This window comes from Danaus plexippus, chromosome 24 (genome assembly GCF_018135715.1).
Source record: "Danaus plexippus chromosome 24, MEX_DaPlex, whole genome shotgun sequence".
NCBI classification, from domain to species: domain Eukaryota; kingdom Metazoa; phylum Arthropoda; class Insecta; order Lepidoptera; family Nymphalidae; genus Danaus; species Danaus plexippus.
In genome coordinates, this window is record NC_083552.1 from 2,940,698 (window position 1) to 2,955,746 (window position 15,049).

General features: G+C 28.6%; 1 protein-coding gene across 2 annotated transcripts in view; it reads right to left on the bottom strand.

Annotated features, from left to right (window-relative positions):
• The window catches only part of LOC116775967 (IQ motif and SEC7 domain-containing protein 2), a 91,089-nt gene that overhangs the window by 75,563 nt on the left and 477 nt on the right, over positions 1 to 15,049 (bottom strand). The gene's annotated exons all lie outside the window — the stretch shown is intronic.

The following is a 15,049-nucleotide window of genomic DNA, read 5'->3' on the forward strand; positions in this document are numbered from 1 at the left end:
ATTTTCCGGTTTACATTTTATTGGATACAATAGTTTGATGGGCATTAATTAAATAATTATGCCAATGTCATTCACTTAAAATATATATGTATATTTAAAAATTATTCTAAGTAGGTTCGTTAATAAAAAATATGAAAGCGTAATAACTTAAACGTTACAGAATAAAAAAAAATTATAATGGATGTATATTTGATGATTTTATTTATACAAACAAGAAGCATTTACGTTAAATATTGATTCCTTTACAATTAAAATGTTATTAATGTACGGAAGATACGTCGTAAGAACGTCTACAACATAAGCTAAAAATAAACCAATTAAGCTGTCTCAGGTTATCACCCCGATCAGCATAGAGGAGTTATTTAACCAATAATACCTACAATAACTTAAGATTTAACAGGTTATATATAGTGTATATTTTGACTTAATTACAGTTGTAATGGATACCAATCTAATGAGTTCTGGCTTATATATGGAATAAGGTTCCGTATAAAATATATACTGTCATGGTATTTCGAAGATGCTGTAGGATATCCTCTCTAGACGCGCGTCAATTTCCTTCTTCCATTTATCTTCAATAATTATGGAATTGGAATTTTTATTTTTGGCTTTATTTTGACTAGTTTCAACTCATTTCGTTTTAGATATATTATTTCTCAGTATCTAAGTTAGTAATTTGTATATCTGTTTGTTAGAGCTAATCTCTAAAACTGCTTCAACTTGTTTTTTTTTAACCGATAGAATCATGTAGCAAAACGTACTTAGACAGATTTTTATGCCTACCGTTTTCATAATTAAAATTAGACGCTCTCTTTTCTATTTCTTGATATACAAAAAAATTATAATATAAAAAAGTAGCTTAAGTAGAGTTAATTCCTCGAAAGTCAAAAGAAAATAACATACAAATTACTTCATAGTAAAAGATGTAAACAAGTAACTATATATATAAAAAAAAAAACAGAAAATCCTATTACGTAAAGATTTCTTACTTAAATAAAAAAACTGAAAATGTAATAAAACAGAAATATAATGTTCACTATTATGATATTCATATACGGTAGGTATTTCTTTTGAAGTTAGAATATGGATGTACCTACTATCTTATCTAACACTGATGATAAGAGATCTGAGAGCCTAAACGCGAGAAGCTTTCAATATCCAGCGTGCCAAATAAATATACACGCGTAACCCCGAATACCTTAAGCCTCCATTAACAAAACCCGGTACAAAAATATAATCAACTTAAGAAAATAATAATTGTATCACAGAAGAATATACTGAAATTTATAAAAAAATACAATATATATTTGCGAATTGGTATGAAAAGGTTGAAGGTGAAATACAAGTGAATCTAATTATTTTGTATGTTAAAGAAAGCATTTATTTCGGAGCTGTTGTAAGTGAATCCATAGCATTGTTTGGCTTGACTCGTCGGCCGACTGTATATCGGACTAATCGGTCGATCGGTGGGAGTCGGTTTTTGTTATACTCGTGAGTGGTCGCTTTGTATGAGACGAAGCGTTCACTCTGGCTGTTGTTATTTATACACTAATTGATCAACAAATCCAGCTTTGTCGGTAATTTTATTAGTATCGCTTACAATAAATCGATTGATTATATTAAAATAAACAAAAATAAACGATTATTTTATTATAGTTATATATCACGATCATGCTAAAAAATTTTCTTGTTACTATATCTTTTTATAGAATTTTTTTCCATTCTAATCATATAACATGTCTACCTAAACCTTGCAATTTTTATATATGTAATTTTAAACAACTATAATTAAAGTAATTTGATATTTAACACTATATACACAAAACATGTTTTCGTTTGTATGTTATTCGGCGAATCGACCTACAATGCGGCCTCTGTGTTGTTCTGGTTAAGCGATTAAATGATTACAATCTAATAGTAATAGAAATGTTACATGGAACAATAAAAACGTATCATCTACATTCTAACCGACTTCAAGAACGAAAGGATGTTTTCCAACTGAATATTTATTTGTACCTACTTCACTATACGTAGCTTGTGTGTTTGCGAACTGTACTCTGTAATGTTACCACAAGTTTGAAACGTGATTTGTGAAACAAAATACTATAGTTTCCAGACATATAAATCTTACCATACGATAGTATCAATAGATATAGATATTCGTGTTAATGGAAAACTTTGAATTGTCTGTTTACTGACTATGAACACTGGGGATAAGGACATAATCCCATCAATGGCTAATACATTATTATTACGTCACTTCAACTATTTGAAACCTCAACGGATCTGTATTCTTAAAAAGAGTTTATATAGTAACACTACATACGAATTATTTCACGTCTCTCATTCAATAAACCACGTTAATACTATAATGTGTGAAGATTTTTGAATGGAAAACTGTTAACGCTCCGTATTTAGCTTGCGATGCGGACTCGGATTAGGCGCACTGGACTGAGCTTATGGTTAAAAAAAATTAGTTCACGATAATAGAACGAAATAAAAAACAAAATTTACCGCATTTTTTCACCTAATCCTAAAGTTAATTAATTATGATTGTTATTTAAAACAAATTAAAATGAAATTCATAGCTCTGGTTGTTATAAGATATATTTTTTAAAAAATAATTAATATTTATAACAATTCATATAATACATGTTTTATTACAACTATTTAAATCGCTCGCGATTCGTTTGCGTGGCGATCTCACTATCATTAATAATTCATTAGGTAAAAGTGCTCTATGAATGTATTAAATCTTATTATTTTAGACACATGTACTCAATGTTTTCTGTTATTTTGCTCGTCATAATTATGTTTTAAACTTTATTTTTATATAACGATAGACAACTGATAAGAGGATGAACCAAAACTAATATCTCCAGAGACTCAAGATGTTTAAACAACAGACGGATAATAATCATTATGTATGATTATTTATTTATTTATTTAATATCAAACATACAGCTTACATAACGGAATATTATCTCGTTAGATCAAAACAATCTGGCAGAACAGTTTCTACTTTTATAAGAAGTGTATAAATTATAAGTATATAAAGAGAAAATAAAAACGTTAACATGAACAACCAAAGAACATTAAAGAAACATTATTTTTTACGTTCTTTATAAGTAGTAATAACTCATTAAGAAAGACAATTATAATAAACAGCACTAGAAAGTTATGTCACTTATATTAAGGATTGCTCTATTGTTATATAAGATTTAGCTTTCCAATTAAGTAAATAAGTGATTAAAAAATTAATTTTTTTTTTTTCTAAGTAAATAAAATATTCTACTTATACATTTAATAATTTTTCATCTTGACGCCGATCGGCTGTAAGCCAATAACTCCGGATGAGCTAGCTACATAAGATGCTGTAGTAGTTCTTACTTAATAACTTCTGACTCAACATAAACTATATACCTACATAGTTTAAAATTTTATTTATATATATATAATATTACAATTACATGATCTTTATAACGACATTATAATGATATCATGGTTTTGTTTTTTGTATGTAAATTATGATGTATATAAAATGATATCCTTAATCAGTAAATCTTCAATGACAGCACATTGTTGGCTTTGTGCTAGTGAGTCACCTGTCATGTGCTGCTAGTAATGATACGCGTTCAGAGGACTGAATTATTTTTGGAATGATCACTGAACGCGTTCGGGAGTATATGGAAATATGGTTGATAAAAAGATACATTTCGGATTTTTTTTACAATGTTTTCATTTAAAACAATTCATATCATAAGACATATATATTTCTTATTTAATGAAGCATAAAATCTTGTACGTTACTTTAAACCAAATAAGTATATATTAAATAACTTTTGTTCGATTCAAACAACATCGTATGTCTCGTATATGTGACAATTCATTATCAAATGTTATCATAACAGAATAGATAACAATGAAATCCGTTATCAACAATAAAAACTTCACCGACACGTACCTACTAAAATTGTCAAAACTCCCTCACGAAACTTGTCTGCTCCGTTTATTTAGATCCGATGCTTTAAGTGGGAACTATCTCTAAATACGGACTTACCAACGCGGAGTATTCGTTTGGATTTCGCGATCGTGCCAAAATTTTAATAAATAAGTATATTTTAACTCTATATATATATATTTAGTGAATCATAAGGATTTATGTAATAACATATATTTGAGTATAATTTTATACTATTATCATAGAAAACTGAATATGAAATTGGGTGAACTAATAAATAAATATTAAGAACGGTAAAAAAAAATCCTGTGACTCGAGAGTAGCCTTCTATTTCCTTTATATCCTCGATATTTGGAATCGTACAGATTCGAATCTTTAACAATATATTTTCTACTTAAATTTTAATCGTTGTTATGTTAAAAACCTAATTAACGAAAAAAAAAAATAACGTATCAATCGATTCCAAAGTTTTCAAAGATTAACTTTATAAACAGATAAATTTCGTATAATATAATATGATAATTCAGTTGTATCATCTTAAATTGTGACGAAATTCACATAAATTATTCATTTTATTTTATTAAAACGAGTTTAAAATGAAACTAATGCTTCGTAAAACAAAAATTTTTTGTAACATTACAATTATGGAATATTTCAAGTTAAACTTCAAACAATTGCTTGAAATATTTACTTGAAAGATTTTCTTTTAGTAATCTTATAACAGATAACATCAAAACATCTTACAGCTATATAATATCATGAGATCATTTTATAGTCATCTAGTTAACCGACGAGGTCAATGCCATCATCAGATAATAAAGCATTGCCTTCATTCCCTATAATATAAAACGTACACTTACATCGCGATTTAATTTTTTTTTTAAATAAACAAATACAAAAATGTAGTACAATACAAAATTCATAATAAATTTGAAGTTTTGGATAAAAATATACCTCAAATAAAATCAATGTATAATTTAACCGCTTGTTTTAACTATCACCCAATAATTTATCCCTTATTAGTTCTGTAAGCTAAACGAGGTTAACATTGTGATATAGTATTTAAATGTTAATTGGGGTCAGTACGGATTCACGGGATTTCAAGCTCAGCCTAAATTAACAGTGACCAAGTATCCAATGAAGGATTTTTTAGGTATATTAACCAAAAATACAAAATTTCAATGACTTCTATAAAGAGAGTAAAGTAATTTTTTTTTATAAATACCTTATTACAGAGGCCAATAAATAATATAATTAAAATAATTTTTTTTCACATATATATGTATATACATCAAGTTTCACGTTTCTTAAGAAAATATAATTAGTTTTCCTGGAAACACTATTGTGTATAAAGGTAACTGGGTTATAATGCGAGCATAATTACTATAACTCGAAACATAATTCTAGACCCTGGGGACGAAAAGCCTTGGTCTTATGCATTAAAACTAAGGAACGAAACGAATTTCAAGTAGTTACATAAATTCTTTTCATACCAATCTTGCTGAAATGTTCATTCAATGTTAGAGAAATATTCTTATATATCAGAAATATTTAAAAAAATACATAATATACCTACGTAACATCATATTTGTTTTTTTTTATATATGAAATGTGGCCAACGAGCAGACGCCATACTTGGTGGGCAGTTGTCACCGTCGCCCATGGACATCTGATGTTGTTGATGCGTTGCCAACCTTGGTTGTTTAGGAAAGGGGAGGGTTGGGAATAAGGATATGACAGGAAAGAGTGGGAACAGGAAAAGGGCAACCGGCTCTCTCACTCATCGGACGAAACGCAGCCATTTAAGACTATTTCACACCGATCTTCTGTGAGAAGGTGGTACTTCCCCGGTCGAGCCAGCCCATGTTCGAACAGTAGTTACTTGACCACAGCTAGGCTCTACCACCTATAATTGGTGAAATGCTACGGCAGGTCCCAAATCACCCTAAATACGGGCAGGAAGGGAAGCCGGGGAGTTTTAGTGGGTATTCCCAGTGCCAATTCCATCAGGCGCTGGGCGACCCCCACACAAAACTCACTGTCGATCCAGGGCAGTGAGCAGGCTGTAAGAGGATTTCGCCCCGGAAAACAAAAGGCTCTACCAACAATATGGCATATGTTATATCAAATGATTATTTGTTCAAAACAGTTTCCCATAACTTGCAACTGAATCATTGGAATTTTATTCTTCACATCGTGGTAAGTTACCTCTAACCATTAAAAAATTAAACTTCTTAAAATTCCATTTATTTTTGCAGTTAACAAGTAACATACTAACATGCGTACATGCATACAAATATGAAACCTTTCATTCTTACATTTACAGTATAGACTAGATAATATTTAACTACTCCTTTAAGCAGTACATCTGAAATATTATATTCTATAGTCATTCATGTGTTCAAATTTAATATCAAATTATATATATATATGTATATCGCAAAACGTCTAAGTCATTAAGCTTTTAAAAGCTAGTCGCATTCCGGTGAAGGTGTCTGTAAGTATCAAGTAATAGCTTTCATGTTCCTAGTCTCCATCTCATATATTTCTTTGAAGTCAGTTCAAAACTTTTATAACTTATAAAATAAACTATAAAGTTGCCGTAACGTTTATAACTTGTTTGACTCTATTACGTCTCGAATACTTTGACTCGTGACATTTTCTTAATCACTACTCTAATTAATGAGATTTATTTTTCATTTACTCATACAGTGGAAGTTTTCGAAACACAGGTTTTGCATAAAAGCCCGTCCGTTAAAGATTACCCGAAGACAACACAGACGGAAAGCCGTTTTAAATACTATATTTTCTAAAAAATTCCTTATAGTAAGTATATAAATTAAATTTTCAATTTACTAACAGACATTCTTTTACAAACAAAATATTTTTTTTTAGATAATAAGTTTTACACATTTATCCGAGGTAGTCTTGGAGTCCGTGACGTAGCGGATAAGCTTCAAGAGAGTCGCCTGAGATGGTATGGCCATGTTGCACGCCGGCCTGAGAACTACGTCGGAAAAATTTGCCTTGATATGTCGGTCCCTGGAGCAAGACCCCCAGGACGCCCAAGAAAGCGATGGCTGGACACCGTGAAGCAGGATATGAGAGCCAATGGACTTACCACCGAGGATGATAAAGACCGTGCAAAGTGGAGGAGTATGAGCAGGAAGGCAGACCCTGGCTAATGCTGGGATTAATTGCCAGGAAGAAGAAAAAGAAGAAGAAGAATAAGTGTTATATTTGTGCCATAACACCCGTCTATATGAATTAGCTGGTGATGGCATTGAAGATGTAATATTTTCTCCATAATTTTAATGACGACATTTTATAAATTTTTAGTATCAATTGAATCTATATGACCAAACTGTGTGTATTATAAATATCAATTTAAATTAAGACAAAAAAACTAAAATATAATCCTAATTAATGAAGTCAATTTATGTTATTTGTTTAAATTTACTGTTTCGACCTAGTTTTACCATTACCAAGGAAAATAAAAGTATAACTTCAAGTATAACAAGAAATTAAACTAAATTCTTTTAAGTATATAAAGTCCTAAAATACTTTCATGTGATGCAAGTTATAAAAAAAATGAAGCAAATCGCTTGTGAAAATGATCGTTGGAGTGTAAAAGTGCCGTGGCTTCGACCTTACACATGGGCATAAAAATAGTTTATTTTGTATGATCCTTCACACATTTTATTAAAATCTCATTAAATGTAAATATAAAGAACATTTAAAGGCTATATGAATGAAAATCGAAAAAATAGCATGACCTTTTAAAACAGAATCGAGAAAGTTAACGAATTTATAACTGAACATTACAAACTATTTCTAGATAGATAAATAAAATTACTGAAGAAAAATTTCTATACCATATATAGCATGAAAATCGCAGCGGCTAACTGTTAAGAGATCGCAATCATTGCTCATTGGAGTGTTACAGAGTCACTATGACACACTTGATGTACCTCAGAACGTGTCAGCGACATTTGGGTTGCCATGAATAGATTGTAGACAGGCATTAAGAAATATTAATTGAGTTACATCGATGTCTTAATAAAATACAGTAAAATGGAATTGAGAAAATACTGGATGAAGAAGGATAAATCAAAAAAGTATATACATATTTCTTACGGATTTAATCTATTCTATAAGCTTTCAAATCTTTTCTTAAGAAAATTAAACTCGTCATAATAACCGAGTATAATAATTAATATAAGAGGAATGATATTAACGGATTTTTTTTTTAATACATCGTGCCTAATCGAGTTCAATAATTAAGTATAAAAAAATTTGTAACAAAAAAAAATCCCAAGGAGAAATGTATGACAAGATTTTGTTTTTATTTCTTTTGTATTTAGTTATTTCGGAATAAAGCATATCTTGCGCTAAGTAATAACCTTATTTAGTTAAAATTCTAACCAATTTTAAACAGATTTTCAATGTTTGGAATAGAAATGAGAATAATACTGAAGAGACATTACATCACACGTACCTATAACTCCACTAGCACCTAGTGACGTCATGCTTTTCAAATATCACCATTAGTAAAAAAAATACAAAATTTTAATAGTATACATTACCTGTCTTTATGTAACTTTTTATAAGCTATAAAGAAAATATAGACATATATATTTTTATACATTACATAGACCCTACAAGTAGTGGCGAGTGTTTATAATATCCAATATAAATCCAATATAAAACTGTTTGTTCATTGATCAATACAATATCAACACCACGCTCGGATTCCACTTCAGTAATCATTATTCCATCAACCACAGATGGTAATCGTTCCTCTAATGTGATGGATAACCTCATTTTAAGTACCATACGTTATTACTAGACTGGAAAATTATTTTAGCGTGCTATACTTGCAACACCGACGTGCTTAAGTTTTGCGAATTCATTTTTCAAATTTTTATATAAAATATTGAGTTAGTGATAGGATAATATAGTTAAAGTAATTATATATTAAAAGTATATTTTTAGTACATGAACTTCTTTTTTATATGAATAGTAAGTTAGAATAAAAATTTATATAAACGAACGAATGTTACATAAAAAAAAAAATCTCACAAGCTCCATCATTAAACCTACTCTCAAAATATTATTGATCTTTATTATTATAATAACGAACCTTTTTCTAAAGTTTATGATAACAAGACCTATAATAAACTGCGGTTTGTTTTTTTTAAATTTCATCCGTTGTTCTTTCTCATATAATTATTATTCCGCGTCAGCTTCTGCGGCTGTTTTAATGGAAAAGAAATACTAACGTTAACTTCGAGAATACGATCTAAATAATTTACAAGACGATTAATTGTAAACGATATTACGTTTATAAAGCTGAGATCCCAGACACCTTTAATCAGCCAGCGTATATAGCTACTTACAACGTAAATAGAATAATATTATATATTAAGAGAATTCATTTATATTAAATTTCTTTTACCGCATAAAACCTCCGTGAATAACAAAACAAAGCCGTCTTCATCCCAAGCTGCCTTCGAACTCAAAGCCAAATTATTTATTAGTCGAAAAGAAAGTTTTTCAATTAAACAATTCGTCAAAGTATTCTCTTCAGCCGAATGGACGAATAAATATTTAATTTGGACATATTGACATTTATCTATAGCCATCTTTACCCGTTGTATACTGTTTGTCCAATACCGATATTAGGTACGGGATTTGTTGCGAATTCATCCTACCTAGATCAGTCTAAGTCCTTTGGATACGGGTAAGTGATTCTCGGAATTCCCATGGCATTATCCCATATTTATCCTACGAAATATTTTGCCTAAAACACCTACCAAATTAAAGGATTTCATACATGAACGAGTTGAAATTAAATCAGTAGCAAAATAAAAAAAAAATATCTTTAATAATTTATGTGATATCAGTTTGTAGGATAGTATTACCCGGAAAATTACTAATAAAAGAAAAGCACTTAATTGAACTAATATTTTTGCAACAAATATTTACTTTTTGAATTCCTTTCAGAAGAATATTTTCCTTATATATGAAATGTGAAAGTAAACCCACATAAGGAAAAAACATTTTATTTGACCCATTTTTTGTAGATAAAAAATTGAGTTTTTTATAAAAATAATTGAATTTTAAAAAATCGGTATTTGAAAATCGATTTAACGATAGTTTATTAAAGAATGTCTATAAACCAGATGTTTTAAGTTTAACAATATTAAGTTATATTACTTTAACATAAACTGTGCCAGAGCATAATATGTTGATTGAATGTCAATGACAACTAAACTAACATCACACAATTGAATGAGCATATGATGCAACACTCATTAGCACAGTTGCAGTATTGTTACCGTAAACCAACCATCACTGAACTCCCACAAACAAATCCAATAAAAGCTACACTATGAAAAGCGCGGGTCTAACTTAATTGGCAACATCTTACACCTGAACCAGAACGTTTTGAACCTTCGCTGATATTTATGTTTTGATAGCGGAGGTCGTGATATAGTGGTCAATATACACCGCTGGGGCACTTGGCCCCTTTCGCAGAACTTAACTGGGGTTACTATCAAGATTGTACTGATTCTGTTGCATTACACCGAGCTAATTATTGTTATTCTGTTATAATTATTTTATAAAAATATTGGCTTAAAATCAAAAATGTTAGAACAAGCTAATTAAATACTAACTGACTCCCGGAGAACTGCTTGCGAAAGGATATGTTACAGAAAAATACAATAACATTTAAGTACCTATGTATATATACAGTATTAGTATGTATTTAGTTCTGTAATTTTATATAAATGTATCCAATGACCAACTTCCATACATAATTATATAAACAATATTCCAGTAATGCTGGCTGTATAAATTAAACTTATACATAGAAAAAAAAAATCACTCGCTTGCTTAAAATTCAAAACGAAAGAGGTTTCATACTTTCGTTGCATGTGCGCGTTAAGATGATTAATATTGGAACACCGCCAATACCGTCTTATTTCTTTACAAAGCTGCTAAGGAACTCTCTCTACATCGTACATTAGATTATCATGAGCCACTGAATAAATTTACATTAATAATTTAACTTAACACGATATTTATGTGTTTTTATAAAGTCATACAAACAATTTTTTTTTCATATGCGCCATATATTATAGTAGAGAGATTTGACAACGATTTGTTTTGTTCTGCATGATAATATTTAATGAATAAAAAATCTAATCTTTCTCCTGACATTTAATCCAAATTTTTTAAAACTGTTTAAACTCCGACGGTTGGATCGTTTTTATTAATTTCTAAAGTTGAATACTTCAAATTTCATCATGATACCTTTTGCCGCAGATATTCGGGTCAATAAATCTCAAAGAAGCATTAAAGTTTTCGAGTTCCTTAATTTCTCTGGTTTTTTTAATGTACAAGGAGGTTATATATATAACACATCGACCTATAACAACTTTATAATCTGTATTTTTCACTCATTATATCTGTAGTTTAACAAACACACTCTCACATTTATAATAGTAACTCCGAGCTGTTTTTGCTCGATCCTTATCAGATAACTGTATCTCAGGCACGAGAGGGATCTTGGTTTAAAGAAACCGCTAATTAGGCTTGTACATAGTTTTATAAACTCTAATTAAATATATACAGGGGGATGTTTAAAATTAAAACCATGTCAAACAATTTTAATGTTTAAATCAAACAATTTAATTTTATAAGGACATAAACAAAAACCGGACCTTCTATGTGACTACCATTTTCGGTTATACCATTATATAGAATTTTTTGGTAATGTTCATAGTACAGTGCGTTGAACTTGGTTGACGACTTTCACAGAACTAACTAACTTAGTTTCGGAACTATGTTGTTTGTTGTGCTTACATACTTTTCTTAGAGTACAATAATTTTATAGACTTCTAGTGAAGCAAAAGTCACTACGACAACTATGTACAGGTAACTTCACTCGAGTAAGTTTTTGAGTGTATTGAAGATTATATTAGTACAATTAATTAAGCTGACAGTATTATTGTAATACAATATGAAAAAATTAACATAATTTCAACGTTAAATAAACTTTTTTTTAATTAAACAGCCTAAAACTGAAAACAGTCTGAATAGCCAAAATTATTTTACTTACGAATTGTTGAACCGTGATGTGTTTAAAACCGGTTCATATCTGACAAATAACAAATATACCAACGCAATGGTGTTTATGGCTTCAGCCAACAAAAATACATCTGCATAATATTATTGAAGATCTTTGTAATACATTCAACTAGAAAACAAATAACTATTTCATTTTCAGTACAAAACGATCTTTAAAGAAAATCGTTCTCATGAATAAAATAATCTTGAGATAACTTATTTACGATTTATTTAAAATTGTCGAGAGTATTGCATTTGTAACGAAAGATCAAAATTTGATACCAAAACCTAATCTAGACTTTCTAACTTTGGTTTATAGACATGTAACCCGTGATGTTTTTACAATTACCGTAGAATCTATTGAAATTCAGGAAATTAGGTAGTAGAAAATATTATAAAGCTACTTCCTCTAACGACGTCAGTAAACCATTTATCAAAAACGTTAAGATAAAATATGTCTAATTATAAAGAAATACAAAATTAAGTCATCGTCAAAATTTCAACTTCATATTCAGTAACAGTTATTTACATTATAAATTATACAACGAAATTTGTAAAAATCTCTATATATTTTTTTTATATTGGTAAAACACGACAACGCTGCATTATCTTATCAGAATCAATTTTAACAAATTTTTAAAATAATTATAAAATATAGACATACAAAGAAAACTTATTAATTATTACGAATACTTTCTCAGCAATAACAAGGAAAAGTATTTTATCAATAAATCATGGGTTTTATATATTATCTTTTGTATACGACATCTAGTGAGAAATGAAATAATAGATAAGTTACTTGCCATTAATCGATTAATGGATTGCATTGTGATAATCGAAAAAACGGGAAAATGTGTGTAATAAAATATCAAACGTAGGTACTCACAACTAATTATATACAATAAATCTATGAAATTACGCTTTAAAATACTTTGTTTTAAAAATAAATTACAAAAGATTTGAGTGTCTTTATAGCTAATAACTGTTCACTTAATGTTTACTAGCGAAATGCTTACGTTATGAAAGCTATAAGTTAGGTAAATAACTATAAAATGACATAAGAAACTATTAAGAATTTTACATATAAAAATAAAAAATAAACATTTTATAAAATACACGAGCATAAATTATACCGAATTAACGTTACATCACTTAATGTCATTCGTATATTTATATGTTATTTAGTAAATATTAATAATAACATTATCGTGTGATAGGAATGACGCTATGACGTCACAACGCAGTAGTCGCGACTCGATATAAACATTAAACGCATGTGGCGTTTAAAAAAATAAAATACACGCTAAGGGCGTTGCTCTGGACGTAGAGGGAATACTAATATTAGAGTGTCTTAAACACAAATAATATATACTGTATTCTAAAGTTTTAATCAACTAATTAATTTTGTTGTAAACTTGGTTGTGTTGAGTTACATTTTACATTATAAGTTATTTAGAAGATTTAATATACTAAAAAGATTTTAATTTCGCTTTAAACTGAGCTGTATTGTATCGAGAGGACTATAAAGCATTGACTTTAATGTAGGACAATAAATGGGTTGCAGTAGCCATGTCAATTAATTATGTGTTCTAAATTTAAATGACCCATTGATTTTTTTTTTTTTTTTTATCCAACACTAAAATAAACATTTGACCTGTCATAAACTTTCTATTTCTATATAAAAATCGACATAAGTCTGAATCAATCATTTAAATTTAATAAAAATTCAAACAAGAAAAATTCTCTTTCACAAAAAAGAATTATGGTTTCAGTATTGCAAGTAACGCTTTCATTTCAAATAACACACTTCATTGAATATTAAATTGTGGAATTAATATTTTTAAAGGAGGTTTTTATTGTAAATTAAATGCTTTCTTGTAACAATTGTTACACAGAAGTGAATTTCAATATAACTTTCTAATTTTAATAAGTATTAAAATGTATAAGTAGTCTTGGATAAACACATTTTATTTTGATATTTTTACTTAATTGTTGTTTAAGAAAATATATTTTGATTCTCTTTGTCAACCATTAAAAATATACAAAATAATTCTAGTACAAGCCCGTAATAAATAACTCCAGAGAATGTTTTTTACCGTGATTTATTTCTTTACAAGATCAGATCAAATCAGGTTAATATAACATAGCGGTTTTATTCAATTAAATACAAAAAAATAGTGTAGCATTTTATAAGAAAGTCCTTATATAATAAAATATGCAATAAAAGACTCTTTATTACTGGTCCATTCAAGTTTTTTATTTTCAGAATATGTTAGGAAAATATGTTATTTCTATTTATTTTAAACAATCTTAAGATTTCATCTATAAGCAATTTACATAATCTACAAATAGAACTGAAAAAAAATTAATTAGGTAGAAAACTTTTTTTTATAAAAACAAAAGAAATTATATTCTTTAATCTTATTTAATATGTTATTAACTAGTTTTGAAGTAATATTATGTGTATTGTATATATTTTCTCTTTTTGTCTCAGCTTTATTTAATATTTTTAAATAAAAAAGCAGGAAAATTTGTTAAAAATAAGTGACACAAAATAAACACATTTAACTCAAACCATTTCCTTTATATAACTTTATTATAATTTTTTAAAATTCATCCTACTTATCATAACTTAAATATTATTTAAAATTTATTCTTATTATTATAAATAAAAAAATATTCTAGAAGGGAGATAGTTTTAACTACTACAAATTGTAATTTCCAGCCATATTAGAAATACACATAAAACATATCTGACAAGCATACTTTTTGTATGATGTGAATTTTATGAGAATATTTTCCAAAATACAGTTAGTTACGCATGAGAAAAACGTTACCATTACTCATTGAAGCCACTTGCATCAAAGGAGAATTTTATAAATAAAAATGGCATTCCGAATGCCTTCAATTGATCTTACTAGGCCAGATGTCTAATTGGCCAGAACTAAAATA